Source organism: Macaca nemestrina, chromosome 11, assembly GCF_043159975.1.
Source record: "Macaca nemestrina isolate mMacNem1 chromosome 11, mMacNem.hap1, whole genome shotgun sequence".
Lineage (NCBI taxonomy): Eukaryota > Metazoa > Chordata > Mammalia > Primates > Cercopithecidae > Macaca > Macaca nemestrina.
This window is the reverse complement of record NC_092135.1, coordinates 64,540,777-64,560,360: the sequence shown is the minus strand read 5'-3', so window position 1 is coordinate 64,560,360 and position 19,584 is coordinate 64,540,777.

Genomic DNA, 19,584 nt, shown 5'->3' with positions numbered 1-19,584 from the left:
ATCATTTCTTCAAAAAGACTTTTTTGTTTTTTTAAAGAGAATGGTATTAGAAGCCAAGATCTGGGTACGGAGTATGCTCACTCCTACCGTGCTATGCTTGCTCCAAGACACCCTGGGCAAACAAAGAGGCGGTATAAACACACATACATGTAATTATTTCTGTATATATTCATCTAGACTAAATTAAGCATCAGTATATACTGATGTCTTTGACCATAACCCAGTATCACAAGATTAACTTTAACCTGGAACTCTCCCTTTCCAAGAGTGACCAACCTGGCTATTATCATACATACATTTACTTATTTCTTGAATGCCAGTATACATGGTCTTTCTCTATTGAAATATAATTTAGCTGATTATTATAAAAGCCATTAGTAACCCAAGACAATGTTGTTTCTAAAGTTTTGGCATATTTGATAAATCAATTAAAAGTTAGAACTTTTGGAGTTAAATTAAAAATTTTTAGTTATAATTTGATCCTAAAACTGTCTACAGATCAGATCTTCAAACAGCATTCTTTAAAAAACAAAACAAAACAAAAAAAACTACATAATATGCAGCCATATAAAGAAATGAGGTCATGTTCTTTCCAGGGACATGGAAAGAGTTGGAAGCCATTATTCTCAGCAAACTAACACAGGAACAGAAAACCAAACACCACATGTTCTCACTTAAAGTGGGAGCTGAACAATGAGAACACACGGACACAGGGAGGGGAACAACACCCACTGGGCCCTGTTGTGCGGGTGGGGAAAGGGAGAACATCAAAATAAATAGTTAATTCATGAAGAACTTAATATCTAGGTGATGGGTTGATAGGTTCAGCAAACCATGATGGTACACCTTTACCTATGTAAAAACCTGCAGAAACTGCATGTGTATCCTGAAACTTAAAATAAAACAATGTTTTATTAAGTGACTTAAATAGCTACATAGAAGAAAAGCAACTTGCATTGAAGGCTGGACAATCTCCTATCCCAAGCTTTCCACACATCTTGGCTATAAAGAAAATAAAAAGAGGAAAGGTACATTTGGATAAAATTAGCTATAATGGTTTCTATTACCATCTCCTGTAAGCCCTCCCAAGAAACTTAACAGCCACGCAGACGCAAAGATTTCTGTTTCACAGGTTTCTGAGGTATTGCTCCTCACAAGAGGGCATTAGCTGAGGGGGGTCTGTCCGCATACCCTGACCTAAATGACGGATGAATAAAACACATTGATGCACAGATAATTTGCTTTGCCAGTTCAGCTAAGTGTCCAACTGCCTGCACACACAGAGAGGTTTGTCACTGCAGCCGGCCCTGAGCAGCTTGCACTCCAGTCATTTATTTAGCATACAATTAACAACAGAAGCTCTGAGTCAACACACTTGAGGATAATTAACATGGTTAGGAGAGTTCTGGTAATTATTAAAGTTCAGGTACCACAGTCTAAAGTAAATACCATTAGGGGTTAATATCCTTAGGTGACCCCCCCCCCATCCCCTAGAGGGCCATCTAGCTCAAAGAAGAGTTAATGGAGGTAGGGTCAACAGACTTAACTGGGGAACCCTTTATTGTCCCTAGTATTTACCCTATGACCTAATGCTCTAAAGGTAAGAACAGGTTGCCTTCAGTCTGTTCAATTATTACAAGCTATGTAACCTTTCCACCTTCCAAAAAGGTTTGTGACTATTCCCTGTAACTTTCCCTAATATTTCCCTTTAATATTTCTGCCATCATCCTGAATGAATCCCATGAACTCCCCCTTTTGTTTTCTGTATTAGGTTTTTTTTCTTATTGCAGAGCACAGATATGTGCAGTCACACGTTTGTCAGGCGAGGTGGTCACCGTGAGAGGTGACAACATGCTAGCAGCCCTCACTCTCCGCACCTCCTCGGTCTCAGCATCCACTCTGGCGGCACTTGAGGAGCCCGTCAGCCCGCCATGGCACTGTGGAAGCCCCTCTCCCAGCTGGCCGAGGCCGGAGCCAGCTCCCTCTGCTTGCGGGCAGGTGTGGAGGGAGAAGCACCGGGCGAGAACCAAGGCTGTGCGCTGCGCTCTCAGGCCAGCACGAGTTCCGGGTGGGCGTGGGCTCGGCGGCCCAGCACTCTGAGCGCAGGCGGGCACTGACGGCCAGGGCAGTGAGGGGCTTAGCACCTGGGCCAGCAGCTGCAGAGGGTGCGCCGCATCCCCCAGCAGTGCCAGCCCGGCCCGCAGGGTGCTCGAATTCTCCCCAGGCCTCAGCTGCCTCCCCGTGGGGCAGGCCTCGGGACCTGCCCCCTCCCCACCTCCGTGGGCTCCTGCGGAGCCTGAGCCTCCCCGACGAGCACCGCCCCCTGCGCCACTGCCTGGTCCCATTGACCGCCCAAGGTCTGACGAGTAGGGGCGCACAACGTGGGACTGGTGGGCAGCTCCGCCTGCAGTACCAGTGTGGGATCCACTACGTGAAGCCAGATGGGCTCCTGGGTCTAGTGGGGACTTGGAGAACTTTTATGTCTAGCTGGAGGATTGTAGATGCACCAAACAGCACTCTGTGTCTAGCTCAGGATTTGTAAATGCACCAATTGGTGCTCTGTATCTAGCTAACCTAGTGGGCACTTGGAGAACTTCTCTGTCTAGCACTCTGTGTCTAACTAAAGAATTGTAAATGCACCAATCAGCACTCTGTCAAAATGGACTAATCAGCAGGATGTGGGTGGGGCCAGATAGGGGAGTAAAAGCAGGCAGCCTGAGCCAGCCAGGGGCAACCTGCTTGAATCCCCTTCCATACTGTGGAAGCTCTGTTCTTTTTCTTTACGATAAATCTTGCTGCTGTTCTTTGGGTCTATGCTGCCTTTATGAGCTGTAACACTCACCAGGAAAGTCTGCAGCTTCACTCCTGAAGCCAGCGAGACCATGAACCCACCAGAAGGAAGAAACTCCGAACACGTCCGAATGTCAGAAGGAACAAACTCCAGAAACACCATCTGTAAGAACTGTAACACTCACCCCGAGGGTCCGCGGGGTCATTCTTGAAGTCAGTGAGACCAAGAACCTGCCAATTCCAGACACAACTGCTCTTATTGCGGCTTTCCATCCTAGAATTAGCAAATAACATAAGACAATTATGAGTACAATTAGCAGCATTGTTTTCTAGGTAAAAAGTGAGCTGTAGTGTTACTTGACACTTCAGTTTGATGAGTGCTGTTACTAAGAACACTACTGGGGGTATGTTAACTTCCTCCAGCCAAGCAGTTAACTTACTGGAAGCTGGAAAGTGTGTTTGCTTAAGTAACAGGGCTGAAAAAGACAGATTTAAGAGATGAGCTTAATAGAGTGTAGCAGGTATAGGTAGTAGACAAAATGAGAGAATTAAAAACGAATAATTTATTTGGCTTAGCCTTTGGCGTCGGCATGTCTGGGGTCTGTGTTGTTTGTGGAAGCCTCATTGTTGAGGCTGTGGGTCCTGTAGGGTTTTTCTTAGGCTGGCTTGAGTTTTTCCTTCTTTCCTTCCTTTGATGAGGACATGGTCTCCAGGCTGGTGCTAGAAATTCTAGGGCTGGTGCATGTGCTAAGAGATTTTTACAATCTTTAAAGAGCAGGTTAGTGCTTTAAGAAAAACTTGTGCTTTATTTTAATGTTTACAGAAAAACTGGATGATACCTTTTTAACTTTTGCCAGTATGTTTACACATAAAATTTTCATAATTAACATTTTAAAACCAAAAAGTATACATTTCCTGCATAAATTTCTTCATGACTTTCACAGTCTTCAACATGCCTTAACTTTCTGGCTGTGTTTTATAAGCTTCATTACTAAAGGTACATTCCTATATTTATAACTTGCTTAATATTTCCTTTCCCTTATTCCTAGTTTCTTTCCTTAGTTTTTCTTTTTGCGTCTCTTTCTGATCTGTTTTCTAGTCTCTTACTCATTCTTTCCCTTTATTTCTTTCTAGGTATGGACACAAGCATACTTTCTTCCTCACGTTAATAATTCACTTGGACCATGCCATATATTGTTCACATCTTTCCATACAACTGCAGGTTTTATGCCTTGAGAGGTTTTAGTAAAGTGCTTTTCTAGAGCTGATTAAAATTTGTCATCTAAATTTAAAAAAACAAGGGTAAATAAGGCTTGTGCCAATAGTGTTTCAGGGTCTTTACCTATATTCCTTTTTCCTGTTTTTTTGAGCATATTTTTAAGGGTGAACTGTGCTCCTTCTGCTATTGCCTGTCCTTGGGGTTATATGGGATGCCTGTGGAATGTTTGATATTCCACGTGTGACAAAATTGTTGAAATTGTGAGCTGGTACAAGCTGGACTATTGTCAGTCTTTATTTTTGTGGTCTGTCCTATAAATGCAAAACTTAAAAGAAGATGTTTAATGACATATTGAGTAGACTTTCCAGGCAAAGCATGTGCATTAATTAAATGAGTGTTGGTATCAATGCACATATCTTAGTTTTCCAAATTCAGGGGTGCAATATCTGTTTGCCATAACTGATTGGGTTCCAATCCTCCAGGGTATAACACTTGCTGAAGGAGGGGATGTGCCTGTGAGTTGGCAATCTGGGCATTGTAGATAATTTATTTAGCTAGCCTCTGGGTAAATTGAAATTGTTTAGACACATTTTTCCAATTTTGGTGGAAAAACAGATGTGATTGGGTGAGTTGGTCAAGTAGTGATACCATAACTTGAAGTTCTGCTTGATCATTGCTATAAGCCAATGTGCCAGGCAGTGAGCTGTGGGCTCAAATGTGTGTAATAAAAATAGGATGTGTACATTGGTCTAGCAATTACTGAAGCTGGGAAAAAAGAGCACACAGAGTGGGCTCCAGAGTGAACTTAACTGAGGCTGTAAAAGTTCTTTAATAAACAGTAACCTCAGCTGAGTGCTAGTAAATTTAGATTGAGTGACTGGATTATATGGTCTCTACCAGACCCATCAGTAAACAGTGTTAAAGCATTAGGTATGGGGGATTGCAATGCCACTTTGAATTGCCTCTTAAATGAATCCTGATGATATCAGGGTCATAACTTATCAATTGACTGCATTAAGATGGCAAGCTGAAATAAGTAACATGAAGTTTAAAAAGAAAATTTGAAAGCATTTCTAGAAGCAGAGACTCAAATATACTTTAACCATGTGCTTAAAGCCACAGGCAGAATAGCTTAAATCTTGCAATCGAGTTTTCAGGCTGACTATATTTAGGGACTCCAATGTAGCAAACAGTCTTGAAAACAGTGACTCACTAGCTGGGGAACTCAATTCAGCACTCTTTTAGCAAGTACAAATCAAAGACTATCTGTAATCAGTGGGTTAAGACAGTCATTCATGCATATGTTTTCACTACACTTACATACAACTTTTCTTCACTTTCTGAGAAGGGCACATTTTTACCTTCTAATTTAACATACATCATTCAATTAGGTTTAAAGTTCTCCTTTAAAGGGCAATGTGTGGTTTTGCATGCTAGCTTTTAATTGCTTTTTAACTAATTCATGGGCCCTCTGTAATCTCTCCCTTCAGAGGTTACTGTTTTACTTAAATTGGATTTGGAGAGCTAAGTCAGGGGTAGGAGAGAGATAACAGAAGCCATTATTAGAAAAGAGGTTTTACAACTTCTTACGTTTTACTTAAATCTTAGAGAATTATAATCAAGGAGGTCGTTAGTAAACAAGGAGCACACGAGATTTTGCTGTGGGCCACTTGCAGAGCTAGAAAGCTGAGCAGATGGGTCCCGGGGCGCAGGCTGTTACACTTGTGCGACTTCTTTCGCTTGTGCCGCCCCCTCCCGCTACCTAACGGCAGCTGTTGCCGGCTGGGCGGACTCCGGCGCTGCGCGCCTCCCGGCCCTCTGCAGTAGGCTAACTTCATCGCGCTGGGCCTGGCTCCTCACTGCTACTGCCGCCGTGCAGGCGAGTTCCCCGGACCATTTGCCAGCTCAGTGTTTGCGAGCTTCCTTGCTGCTGAGCCTTTCCTTCTGTCTACTGCCTGCTTGGCCGCAGGGCTCCAGCCTCTAATGCTTTTTATTATATCTTTATGTACCTGATTTCTTTGCTGATCTTGCATTACTGGGCAGGTTAAGAGCTCTCCTTCTAGTGCTGCCTGCTGAAAACAGGAAGTGATTGCTGTAGCGTATCCTCTTTTTTCTTATCTATTGGAGGCCGCGGCTCAGGTAAAACCTCCGTTTCCTCTTTGTTATGTTGGCCCTGTGATATTAGGGCCCAGAGAAGAGGAGGTGATAAGACAGGCGACAGTTTTCTCCTACTTCCTCTTTTTAGGCTCTTCTGTGTGTAACTGAGCCACAGCCGCTCTAGTTAAAGCCCATAACGTTAAAGCTGTTCCTGGGACCTGTCGCCTTGGCGCCTAATGCTACAATTTCTCCCCACTTGATCCCAAAGTTCTACATCTAGCATTCCTTCTGGATACCATGGGCTTTGGGATTTAACAGTTTGCATTACGGCAGTTTGTTTAGCATGGATGATTAGGTCCTTTAATTGAGCCTGCAAAACTGAGGCTCCTCTAGCCTTAGACAACTGTTTTAATACTGTTATGTACTGTTTCTGCTGTGCTGATAACTGTTGTCCTATGATGAAAACTCAGCTTGACCTAACTTCCCCCAGAACTTGGTAACCTCGAGTGGGCACTAATGACTTTACTGATTACTCACTGACTTCACCGCGTTCCTTTCCTCACCTTCGTTTTCCGGGGGTCCGTCGCGTTTCCTGCACGCTTCCTTCGCAGCTTTCCTCACCAGGGTGGTCCTCACACTTCCTTTGCAGCCTGCCTCAAGAGGGGCTCCAACTGCGGGGAGTCTGTTTCTGCAGACCCCTGACTGGCCTCACAGAGGGCACCAGTTGAGGTATTGCTCCTCACGAGAGGGCATTAGCTGCAGGGTTCTGTCCTCAGACCCTGACCTAAACGACGGATAAATAAAACGTACACTGATACAGATATTCCGCTTTGTCAGTCCTGCCGAGTGCCCATCCACCTGTCCACCAAGAGAAGTTTGTCACTATAGCCGGCCCTGAGCAGCTCGCACTGCAGGCATTTATTTAGCATACAATTAACAACAGAAGCTCTGAGTCAAAACACTTGAGGGTAATTAACATGGTTAAGAGAGTAGTTTTACGAATGATTAAAGCTCAGGTACCGCGGTTTAAAGTAAATACCACAGGGGGCAATATCCGGGTCGGCCTCCCCTCAACTCTGAGAGGGCTATACTGCTGAAAGGTCAGTTAATGGAGGTAGGGTAAACAGAACTGCGGAAGCCGCTATTGTCCCTAGTATTTACCCTATGACCTAATGCTCTAAGGGAAGAACTGGCTGCCTTCAGTCTGTTCAATTATTACAAACTCTGTAACCTTTTGGCCTTTCAAAAAGTTTGTGACTATTCCCTATAAGTTTCCCTAATATTTTCCTTTAGTGTTTCTGCCACCATCCTGAGTGAATCTCACCAGGTTTCTCTGTTGGACAGGCAAATTATCCCTGAATCTCTGCAATTTCAGTTTAATAGGAATCTCACCTGTTACAGAGAGAGATAGGTAAGGACACTCACCTGTACTTTACTCCTACTTCCAGTCCTACCCTCAACACTAGCTGAACTCCAGCAACACTGCCCCATTGTGCTGGAGATGAGATAAGCGCTTTTAATGGATTTTACTAAAGGCAGTTGAATCTAATCAGACTGAACAACTAATCAAGTATCATCATAGCCTTATTAGTTAAAATACAAAGAATATACCATTTATTACAAACTTTCACAAGAAATCAAATTCTAAAATTTCGTTTTATTTTAGGCATCCTCTGTAAAAGCTAAGAAAAAAAAAACAGATGTAAATTAGGAACTTAACTCCCTTCCTCCGATGATTGCTTCTAAAATCTTTTCATTTTAACTAACAGTCTGTGACTTGACCTACATGCCTTCTTTTAAAACATCTCATAGCATTCTAACGTGTCAAAGATCCCCTGGAAACTTGCATTACAAGCTCCTCATCATCAGCTTCATATACATTATTCCAAACTTTGTCTCGTTTTCCTAAAGACAGAGTGTGTAAAAAACATTATAGGTTTTTGGGACAGAAGTAGGCAAACTTCAACTAGAAGGCATATGTTAACATCTCAAGTGCCCCCACATCTAAGAAAGAGGTTCCAGGGCTGAGGCCCAGGCCATGCTAGAGAGGACATGGCTATGGTGATTGGATGGCAGAATAGTCACTGTGATGCTATGTAGGTAGAACTTGCTGGACATCCATCCTCTAGAACACCAGAGAAAGTTGTTCAAGGGGAGATGTTTCACTGCAAGCACTCTACTACAAAAGTGCGCAAGGGAAGTGCTCAGGTAAATGCTGGCTGCTGGGTGCTGTACACTGCAGGAGATAGATGCCAGAGAAGCCGTGCATGAATCATTTTCCAAGATGAGTTGTTGGCTCTTTATTTTTTACTGGAATGATTACTAAACCAATCTCCCAGGAGAGTGAGCTGCAGAGGCTAAGCTGCAAGAGCCTACCCAGAGAGCTTACCAGAACCAAGAAGCCCATCTCCTAACCTCTTACAATGTTTCTTCAACACCCTCTAATGATAGTTCTCACTGTCAGCCAACAACAGAAAAATATATTTATAGGGTCCATGTACATTTTTTGCAGAGCAGGCAATGAAGAATGAACTTGAAGCTAACAGGCAATAAATAGTGACTGTCACAACTCCAGTGCAAATGTAGTTTATAAGATCTAGAAGGTTGGTCCTTATGTGGCTCCATTGTTCCCACGATTTTCCACCTACATCTCCAGATTTAACTTTTGAATTTAATTTTTGAAGCTGTTAATATTGAACTTTGTCCAAAGTTACCTTGAACTGGTAAGGCTATACTTTCTGCTACTGGTGCTGAAAGGTGAGGACCATCCTCAGACCAAAAAAAACAAAAAGCCACATACCTATAATTCTTATTTATCATAGTCATCTTTCAAAGGCAACCTTTCCTATTGTTTCTGTCTCCTTCTTAAATGTCTTATTTCAAACAGTTGTGTTTGTTTAAAATATTTTTTCAATTTTTATAATCATTATTTTTAGAAGGGTTCACTGGACCACTTTTGGCCAGCATGGCAAGAAGTCTGAGGTTTTTGTTGTTGTTATTGTTTTTAAGTAGGTTCTCGGTAGAATAGATTTCACCAGAATCCTTTTTTTCTTTGGCTTGCAATAAAAATGGAAGTGTCCAAGTGCATGCAACATTATGAATCATTTTCCAAGATGAATTGTTGGCCCTTTATTGTTTTCTGGAATGATTACTAAACCGATCTCTCTAGTTAATAACACTGATTTTGCCCAAGATATTCTGTTCACCAAGAATTTGTGATCTCGTTTCATAGAATAGGCTGGTTGCTAGGAAGGGAATTCCTCACCAGGTACTAAATTTTTTAAGCTTCCATTTCTCATGGGACTATATTATTCTCAATCGAATGTAGGAAGATGCAATTTGTGTCACATTTAGTCCCCCAAAGTAAGTGACCAATTTTTGAATATTCAAAATGGCTACTGCCTTCACACATAGGTGGTTGTAGCAAATTGGCAAGAAACATGTAACAAATACTATTATGAGAGGTGAGTCCGGGACTGCCTTGTCAAAATTCTGGCAGTATTAGTACTACAGAATGTTTTCTTTTCTTTTTTTTTTTTTTGAGATGGAGTCTTGCACTGCTGCCCAGGCTGGAGTACAGTCGCACGATCTCAGCTCACTGCAAGCTCCACCTCCTGGATTCACGCCATTCTCCTGCCTCAGCCTCCTGAGTAGCTGGGATTACAGGTGTCCGCCGCCACTTCCGGCTAATTTTTTGTATTTTTAGTAGAGACAGGGTTTCATCATGTTAGCCAGGATGGTCTCTATCTCCTGACCTCGTGATCTGCCCAGCTCGGCCTCCCAAAGTGCTGGGATTACAGGCTTGAGCCACCACACCCAGCCTGAGAAAGTTTTCAAATTAATTTAAGGAAGAGTTTTAAAAATAGAATTATAATTTCCTTTTTTGTTTGTTTGTTATAGATCATGAAACTGCCAACTAGGCAAAGAAGGCACCAGAGGGCAAAATTGCATCACATATCCTATTACAAATTACCAGCTTTTATGCTTAACTGGGAATTCATGGCTGAAATACCTGTGCTCTCTTCAGACCAAATGGAAACTATGTGGTGTGCTGAGTTGGATGTGAGGGGAGTTGGAGTTTATAAGCCCAAATATGTCTCTTTTTAACCAAATATGCCTTTAGCCACTATAACTTGGGTCTAAACACAACATATTCCTTAGATGAAGCATTCATCTCATATTCTAACTCTAACTCGCTAAAATAGATGGTCTTTTGATATATTAATGGATTGGAGACAGAAAAGTCGAATCTGTAAGATGAAAGATTTTCGTCTTCACTGCAGAATGGAAGTGGGCTGAGAGTGGACATGGATGCATATACACTTATTCTTTGGAGAGCTAAGTGGAGCTTCATTATATATGAAGAACACATACAACAAGGAACCATATTTCAATTAATCACTTTATATACTAGCTTGATTAACTTTTCAGCTATCTTTCCATTTTCTTTGTAATAACAGAAAATTTTGTTACGCTTATAGTAATCTAATTCTGTAAAGGGAATAAAATTTTTGTCTACAGCAACCCAATATAAGATATAAGTTGAAACTTCATCAGCAGGGCTCAGTTCTCAACTAATTATATATTGATTTGTTTTCATCAAGAATATAAGGATATATTTTCTTTAGAGATTTGCATTAAAAATGTATATGCACATATGGTTACAGTGTTATTACTGATGTATCCATTCCTGCCTTTCATTTTATTTCTAGCAAAGTTTCTTCTCCTCCTCCTCTTCCTCCTCCTTCTTTTCTTCTTCTTCTTTTTTTTCTTATATAGATATCCACTCTTTCTATATTCCCTGTGGGTCAGGAAAAGCCGACCTCACCTCCAAATGCAAGGTTGGACCTGATTGAAATAATGATAACCCCACCCTCCCTTGTCAGTGACTGGTTTAAGAATCATGTGAACCACTTTGAAACAATGAGATATGAGGAGACGTTTTCTGGGAATTCATGCTACAATTAATCTGTTATCTTCTGAAAATAATTATTTAAGTGACAGTCTGTTCAAGGTGATTATCATGAATCGATGTGAATCCTGGGACTGGTTCTGCAAACATAATAACAATCTCAGGATTAAACGAACACGTGAAAGAGCAAGAGCCAAAAAAGTTGCTAGGAAAAGAGTGAGAGATACTGGATTTACTGTGAGTTATTTTAGTCTACAGTAAATATCAAGTTTTTTGTTTAAGTTAGTTTTCTATTAATTGTTCCTGAAAGCATATAAATGGTAGGGTGGAAGTAATTTTTCTAAATATGACAAGTTTTCCCATACAAGTATTACTTTCTATTTTTTTCTCTCTCAAGTATCTGAAAGGTCAGAGAGTGGGTCTTTTAAATTATTCTAGAGCTTGCCTTTGTCTTGTGGCTTTCCCTCTAATCACAGATAGATATCAAGACGAAGTATATTCTTGATGCCAGCATGTGAAAAATTAATTTCTGCTAGAAATTGAACTTTGCACTTTTATATCTCAAAACTTGAAAGGAGAAATGTTATAATTTCAACTTAAAGAAAATTTCTAATAGCTTTTTATTACTTATGTTGATGTTTCCTAAACAGGTCCTTTAGTCGCAAAAAAAAAAAAAAGTAATATAATTTTGTTTTTCAATCCCAGGTGTTGCCATGGATTTTATGTATACAAGTCACTTGAATTTGAGAGCCCAAATGGTTCTAACCATTATCTACACTGCACAGTGAAATTCCTATTAATAAGATAAAGTACTATTGGAAAACCAATATATCATGGTCTATTTTGGCATTAATTTGAATTACTGATCTAGATGTCACAGGCTATTGATATATTATTCATTATGAGATAGTCCTTTCTTGTCTTCATTATACATCAAATCTATGCGCCACAGAAACTTGACCATGAATTTAAAAGTAAAATATCTGCTTATTGAAATACTAAAATACAAAATGCTCTTTTCTGTACTGGTGAATAAGAAAGTTGTTACATAGGAAAGTATATGAAGAAATGAGAATAGGACAAAGTCCTTGACAACAAAAAAAGATTACTGAAGACTGAAGGGAAATATGGACCAAAAAAATTCAAAATAAGGGACAAAGTTGTGTTTGGTTTTCATTTGGTTTTTAAATTTTCATTTGTGTTTAGTTTTGTGTGTGTGTGTAAATTTCATCTCAATCTTTGTTGTAAGAAGAAATTAGGCTGGGCGTGGTGGCTCACACCTGTGATCCTAACATTTTGGGAGGCCGAGGTGGGCAGATCACCTGAGGTTAGGAGTTCAAGACCAGCCTGGCCAACATGGTGAAACCCCATCTCTACTAAAAATACAAAAATTAACTGGGTGTGGTGGTGCACACTTGTAATTCTAGCTACTCAGAAGGCTGAGGCACGAGAATCGCTTGAACCTGGGAGGCAGAGGTTGCAGTGAGCTAAGCTCATACCACTGCACTCCAGCCTGGGTGACAAAGTGAGACTTTGTCTCAAAAAAAAAAAAAGTTAAAGACTTTATTATGATGTTTACTGTTAACTACCTCAATACGATTCTACTACTCAATGGATCAACATACCAATGTAGTTTAAGTAAATTGTATGCAAATCTGGATTGCATCACTTGGGTGAGTTATAAATAAGTAAACCCTTGAGCATTTAATTTCATTAATTATAACTTACTAGATCCATACTGAGACTTGAAAAAAATCTATTGTGATATCATCTTGACTGGACTAACAGATTCTCAGATCGTTGATAAAATATTATTTCTGGGTATTTCCAGAGGAGATCACCCTTTGAATCAGTAGACCGAGTAATGCCCAATATGCTTATGAGCAAAATGGAAATGGTGGCAGGCATGGAGCTTATATGTAGGCTCAGCAACATGGACTTTCACTCACCAAGGAAATGACCTAGCTACCACCACCAAGGAGTGCCCAATCTGCCAGCAGCAGATACCAACACAGAGCCTCCAATATGGCACCATTCTATAGGGTGATCAGCTAGCTATCTCATGTCAGGTTAATTACACTGGACTACTTCCATCATGGAAGAGGCAACATTTTGTCTTTACTGCCATAGACACTCTGCATACAGATTTATCATTCCTCCACCCAATGCTTCTGCCAAAACTACCATTAGGGAACTTACAGAATAACTTATCCATCATCATGGTATTCTACATAAGATCGCATCTGACCAAGGAACTCACTTCACAGCCAAAGAAAAGCAGCAATGAGTCCACGCTCATGAAATTCCCTCGTTACTGTGTTTCCCATCATCCTGAAGCAGCTGTCCTGGTAGAATGATGAAATGGCCTTTTGGATATTCAATTCCAGTGTCAGCTAGGTCACAATACCTGCAGCCCTGCAGAAAGATTCTCTAGAAGGCTGTATATGTTTTTAATCAGCATCCAATATATCTGTTTCTCTGATAGGCAGGATTCATTGGTTCTGGAATCAAGAAGTGGACATGGAAGTGGTACCATGATCATTAGCCCTAGTAATTCACTAGCAAAAATTTTGCTTCCTTTTCCTATCACTTTATGCTCTACTGGCCTATAAGTTTTAGTTCTCTAGGGAGAAGTGCTTCTATCAGGAGAGACAAAAAATGATTCCATTGAACTAGAAGTTAAGACTGCCACATGGCCTCTTGGGGTCCTCATGCTCTGAGTCAACAGGCCAGTAAGGAAGTTACATTATTGACTGGATCGAGTGATCCAGACTACTAAGAGAAAACTGGACTGCCACTCCACAATGGAGGTAAGGATGAGTATGTCTGAAATATAGGCGATGGCTTAGTGCATCACTTAGTGTCACCATGCCCTGTAAATTAATGTCAACAGAATACTAGAACAACCCAATCCTGGCAGGACTCCAAATACCCAGATTCAGGAATGAAGATTTTAGTTACTCCACAAAGTCAAAAGACACAACCAGCAGAGGTTCTTGCTGAAGGCAAAGGGAATACAGAATGGGTAGTAGAAGAAGATAATCACAAATACAAGACCACAAAACTAGTTACAATAATGAAAATTGTAATTGTCATGAGTATTTCCTCCTTGTTACAAGTATGTGTGCATATATGTATATTGAGCAAATACTTTTCTCTCATTCCCTTATGTAACATAACATGTATTATCTTTAGATCAGTATTAACTATTGTCAATTTTACATTATTTGTTATGGCATATCATGGAAGGGATAAACATCACTCAAGAACTTCCTATTCTGGAAAAGGAATTAGTGCATTTCTGGTTGTAGGCAGGACAGTTGTATCATGTTAGGTGTAATCATTATTTCATTATTTTTTATTTGGGGATTAATTAAGGTTCAAGGAGATGCATAACATGTCAAATTGACAAGGGGTAGATTTATGATGGTTAATTTTATGTGTCAACTTCAATGGGTTAAGGGATGTCCTGATAGCTGGTAAAGAATCATCTGTGTGAGATCAGCATTTGAACCAAGAGACTGAGTAAAGAGGCTACCCACTCACCAATGTGGGTCAGCATTATACAATCTGTTGTGGGTCCAGATAGAACAAAAAGGCAGAGAAATGATGAATTAACTTTCTCTCTCTTTCTCCTTAAGCTGGGCATCTGTCTTTTTCTGCCCTCAACATTAGTGCTCCTGGTTTTCAGATTTGGACCTGGGACTTACATCAGCACCCCCCACTCCAACCCACAGACTGGGAGTTATACTTTTTAGTCGCCTGGTTCTCAGGCCTTTGGACTGGAACTGAATTATATCATTTGCTTTCCTGGTTCTCCAGCTTACAGACAACGTGTCATGGGACCTCTCAGCTTCCATAATTGCGGGAGCTAATTCCATAACAAATCTCCCATTACCTACATATCTATCTATCTATTATACCCTCTGGGTTCTGATTTTGCAGATAACCTTGACTAATATATCTGTTAACAAGTCATCCATTTCCTTTTAATCCAGCAGAACTTGTCACTTAGAAACGGCTATTTAAAATAATATTAGGCTGATTATTTACTACTGCTATTGATATTCTGCTGGATATATAACAGAAAAATGTATAACATATATATATGCACACCCATTATTCTAAATTTTATTTTTCTAAGTATATGTTTATGATTTTCTGGGATTATATTTTATTCACAATGTGAGGTCACTGACTTTTTTATTATATTTTTAAGTTTTATGAGTACATAGTAGGTATGTATATTTATGGGGTACATGAGATATTTTGATACAGACATGCAATACATAATAATCACATCAGGGTAAATGGGAGTATTCATTACCTCAAACATGTATCATTTCTTTATATTACAAACATTCCAGTTACAATCTTTTGGTTATTTTGAAGTGTACTATAAGTTACTGTTGACTGTAGTCATCCTGTTGTGCTATCAAATACTAGATCTTATTTATTCTACATAACCATATTTTTGTACCCATTAACCATCCCCACAACCCCCCACTCTCCCTATCCCAGCCTCTGGTATCCAGCATTCTATTCTCTATCTCCATGAGTTTAATTGTCTTAACTTTTAGCTCCCAAATATGAGTAAGAACATAAGAAGTTTATTTTCTGCCCCTGTGTTATTTCACTTAACATTATATCCTCCAGTTCCATCCACATTGTTGCAATGATGCAAATAACATGATATCATTCTTTTTTATGGGTGACTAGGACTCTGTTCTGTACATGTTCCACAGTTTCATATCCATTCATCTGATGATGGACAATTAGATTAATTCCACATTGTGGCCATTGTGAACAGTGCTACAATAAACATGGGAATGCAGATATCTCTTCAGTATACATGTTTTCTTTCTTTTTGGTATATACCTAGGAGTGAGATTGTTGGATCACCTGGTGGTTCTATTTTTAGTTTTTTGAGTAACCCCATGGTGTTCTCCATAGTGGTTGTACTAATTTACATTCCCATTAACAGTGTTCGAGGGTTTCCTCTTCTTCACATCCTTGCCAGCATACGTTATTGCCTGTGTTTTTGATAAAAGACATTTTAACTGGGGTGAGATGATATCTCATTGTCATTTTAATTTCATTTCTCTGATGACCAGTGGTGTTGAGAAGGTTTTTATATGCCTGTTTGCCAATTATGTGTCCTTTTTTTTCAAAAAATATCTATTGATATTTGGTCCATTTTTAAATAAGTTTATTAGAATTTTTCCTGTTGAGTTGTTTGAGCTCCTTCTATATACCAGTCATTAATCCATTGTCTGATGGATAGGTTGGATATATTTTCTCTCATATTGTACATTGTCACTTCACTTTGTTGATGTTTCCTTTGCTGTGAAGAAGCATTTTAACTTGGTGTGATCCTGGTTGTTCATTTTTGCTTTGGTTGCATGTGCTTTTGGGGTATTACACAAGAAATCTTTGCCCAATGTACTAGAGAATTTCCACCATGTTTACTTTTAGCAGTTTCATGTCTTAGATTTTAGTTTTTAGTCCATTTTGATTTTATTTTTGATATGGTGAGAGATAGAAGTGTAGTTTCATTTTCTGTATATAGATATCCAGGTTTTCCACCACCATTTATTGAAGAGACAGTACTTTCCCCAATGTATGTTCTTGGCACCCTTGATGAAAATGAGTTTACTGTAGATGTATGGATTTATTTTGGGGTTCTCTGTTCTGTTACATTGTTCAATGTGTCTGTTTGTATGCCAGTACTACACTGTTTTGGGTACTGTAGCTCTGTAGTGTAATTGGAAGTCAGATAATGTGATTCCTCCAGTTTTGCTCTATTGCTCATGATAGCATTGCCTATTCTGTGTCTTTAGTGCTTCCATATAAATATTATGATTATTTTTTCTATTTCAGTGAAGCAGATCATTGGTATTTTCATAGAGATTGCATTAAATTTGTAGATTTCTTTGGGTAGTATAGACAATGCCATGATATTGATTCTTCCAATCCAGGAACATGAAATATCTGTCCATGTTTTTGTCCTCTACAATTTCTTGCATCAATGCTTTATAGTTTTTATTGTAGAGATCTTTCGTTTCTTGCATAAGTTTATTCCCATGAATTTAGTTGTGGCTATTGTAAATAGGATTACTTCCTTGATTTCTTTTTCAGATTGTTTGCTGTTGGCATATAAATATGATTTTTGTATGTTGATTTTGTACACTGCAACTTTATTGAATTTGTTTAGCAGTTTTAATAGGTTTTTAATGGAATCTTTATGTTTTTCCAAATATAAGATTGTATCATCTGCAAACAAGGATAATTTGACTTCCACCTTTCCAATTTGGATGTCCTTTATTTCTTTCTCTTGTCTGATTGCTCTAGCTAGGACTTACAGTACTCTGTTGAATAGCATTTGTGAAAGTGGGCATCCTTGTTGTGTTCCAGATCTTAGAGGAAGGCTTTCAATTTTCCCCATTTAGTATGATACTAGCTATGGGTCTGTCATATATGGAATTTATTATGTTGAGGTATGCTCCTTCTAAACCTAATTTTTGAGGGCTTTTATCAGGAAGAAATGATGAATTTTATCAAATGCTTTTTCAGCATCAATGAAGATGATCATACGGTTTTTGTCCTTCATTCTCTTGGTGATATGGTTTAGCTCTGTGTCCCCACGTAAATCTCATGTTGAATTGTAATTCCCATGTGGTGGAGGAGGGGCCTGGTGGAAAGTAATTGAATCTTGGGGGTGGATTTCTCACTTGCTGTTCTCATGAGAATGAATGAGTTCTCACAAGATCTGGTCATTTAAAGGTGTGTACTGCTTTCCCCTTCACTCTTTCTCCTGCCGCTATGTGAAGATATACTTGCTTTCTCTTTGCCTTTGTGCCATGATTGTAAGTTTTCTGAGGCCTCCCCAGCCATGACTCCTGAATAGCCTGTGAAACTGAGTCAATTAAACTTCTTTTTTTCCATAAATTACCCAGTCCCAGGTAGTTCTTTATAGCAGTGTGAGAACAGACTAGTATAGAAAATTGGTAACAGGAGTTGGGTATTGCTATAAGGATACCGAAAAATATGAAAGTGACTTTGGAACTGGGTAACATGCAGAGGTTAAAACAGTTTGGAGGGTTCACAAGAAGACAGGACAATGAGGGGAATTTTGGAACTTCCTAGAGACTTGTTTAATAATTTTGACCAAAATGCTGATAGCAATATGGACAAAGAAGTCCAGGATGAGGTGATCTCAGACAGAGATGAGGAACTTATTGGAAACTGGAGCAAAGATCAGTGTTGTTATGCTTTAGAAAAGAAACTGGCAGCATTGTGCCCCTTCCCTAGGGATCTGTGGAACTTTGAAATTAAGAGAGATTATTTAGGTTACCTGGTGGAAGAAATTTCTAAGCAGCAAAGCATTCAGACCTGGCTGCTTCTCAAAGCCTACTATCATTTGCATAAGGAAAGATAACTTATATTTAAAAGGAAAGCAGAGCATAAAACTTTGGAAAATGTGTAGCCTGACCATGTGGCAGAAAAGAAAGCTCATTTTTCTAGGAAGGATTTCAAGGGTGCAGAAATTTGCATAAGTAAAGGAGAATTGGATGGTAATAGCCAAGACAATGTGAAAAATGTCCCCAAGGCATTTCTGAGACCTTCGTAGCAGCCCCTTCCATCACAGGCCTGGAGGCCTAGGAGAGAAAACCAGTTTAGTGGGCCAGGCTGCTCCATGCCAACTCAGGACATGGTGCTTTGCATCCCAGCTGCTCCAGCTCCAGCAATGCCTTAAAGAGGACAAATTACAGGTTGGGCCATTGCTTCAGAGAATGCAAGTCCCAAATCTTGGCAGCTTCCACATGCTGTTGGACCTGCAGGTGTGCAGAAGGCAAGCGTTAAAGTTTGGGAAGCCTCCACATAGATTTCAGAGGATGTCTGGAAATGCCTGGATGTCCAGTCAGAAGTCTGCAGCAGGGGTGGAGCCCTCATGAAGAAACTATGCTAGGACAGAGCAGAAGGAAGATGTGAGGTTGGAGCCCCCACACAGAGTCCCCACTGGGGCACTGCCTAGTGGAGCTGCAAGAAGAGGGCCACTGTCTTCCAGACCACAGAATGGTACATCCACTGACAGCTTGCATCATTCACCTGGAAAAGCCACAGGCACTCAACATCAGCCCATGAAAGCAGCCATGGGTGCTGTAACCTGCAAAGCCACAGCAGCAGAGCTGCTCAAGGCCTTGGGAGCCCACTGCTTGCTTCAGTGCATCCTGGATGCAGGACATGAAGCCAAAGGAAATTATTTTAGAGCTTTAAGATTTAATAACTGCCTGGCTGGGTTTTGGCCTGAAGCCACTTTGTTTTGGTCAATTTTTCCCTTTTGGAAAGGGAATATTTACCCACTGCCTATATGCGAATTGTGTCTTGGAAGTAACTAACTTGTTTTGATTTTACAGGCTCATAGGCCGAAGAGACTTGCCTTGTCTCAGATGAGACTTTCTACTTGGACATTTAAGGTAATGCCGAATGAGTTAAGACTTTGGGGGACAGTTGGTAAGGTATTATTGTGTTTTGAAATGTAAGAAGGACATGAGATTTGAGAGGG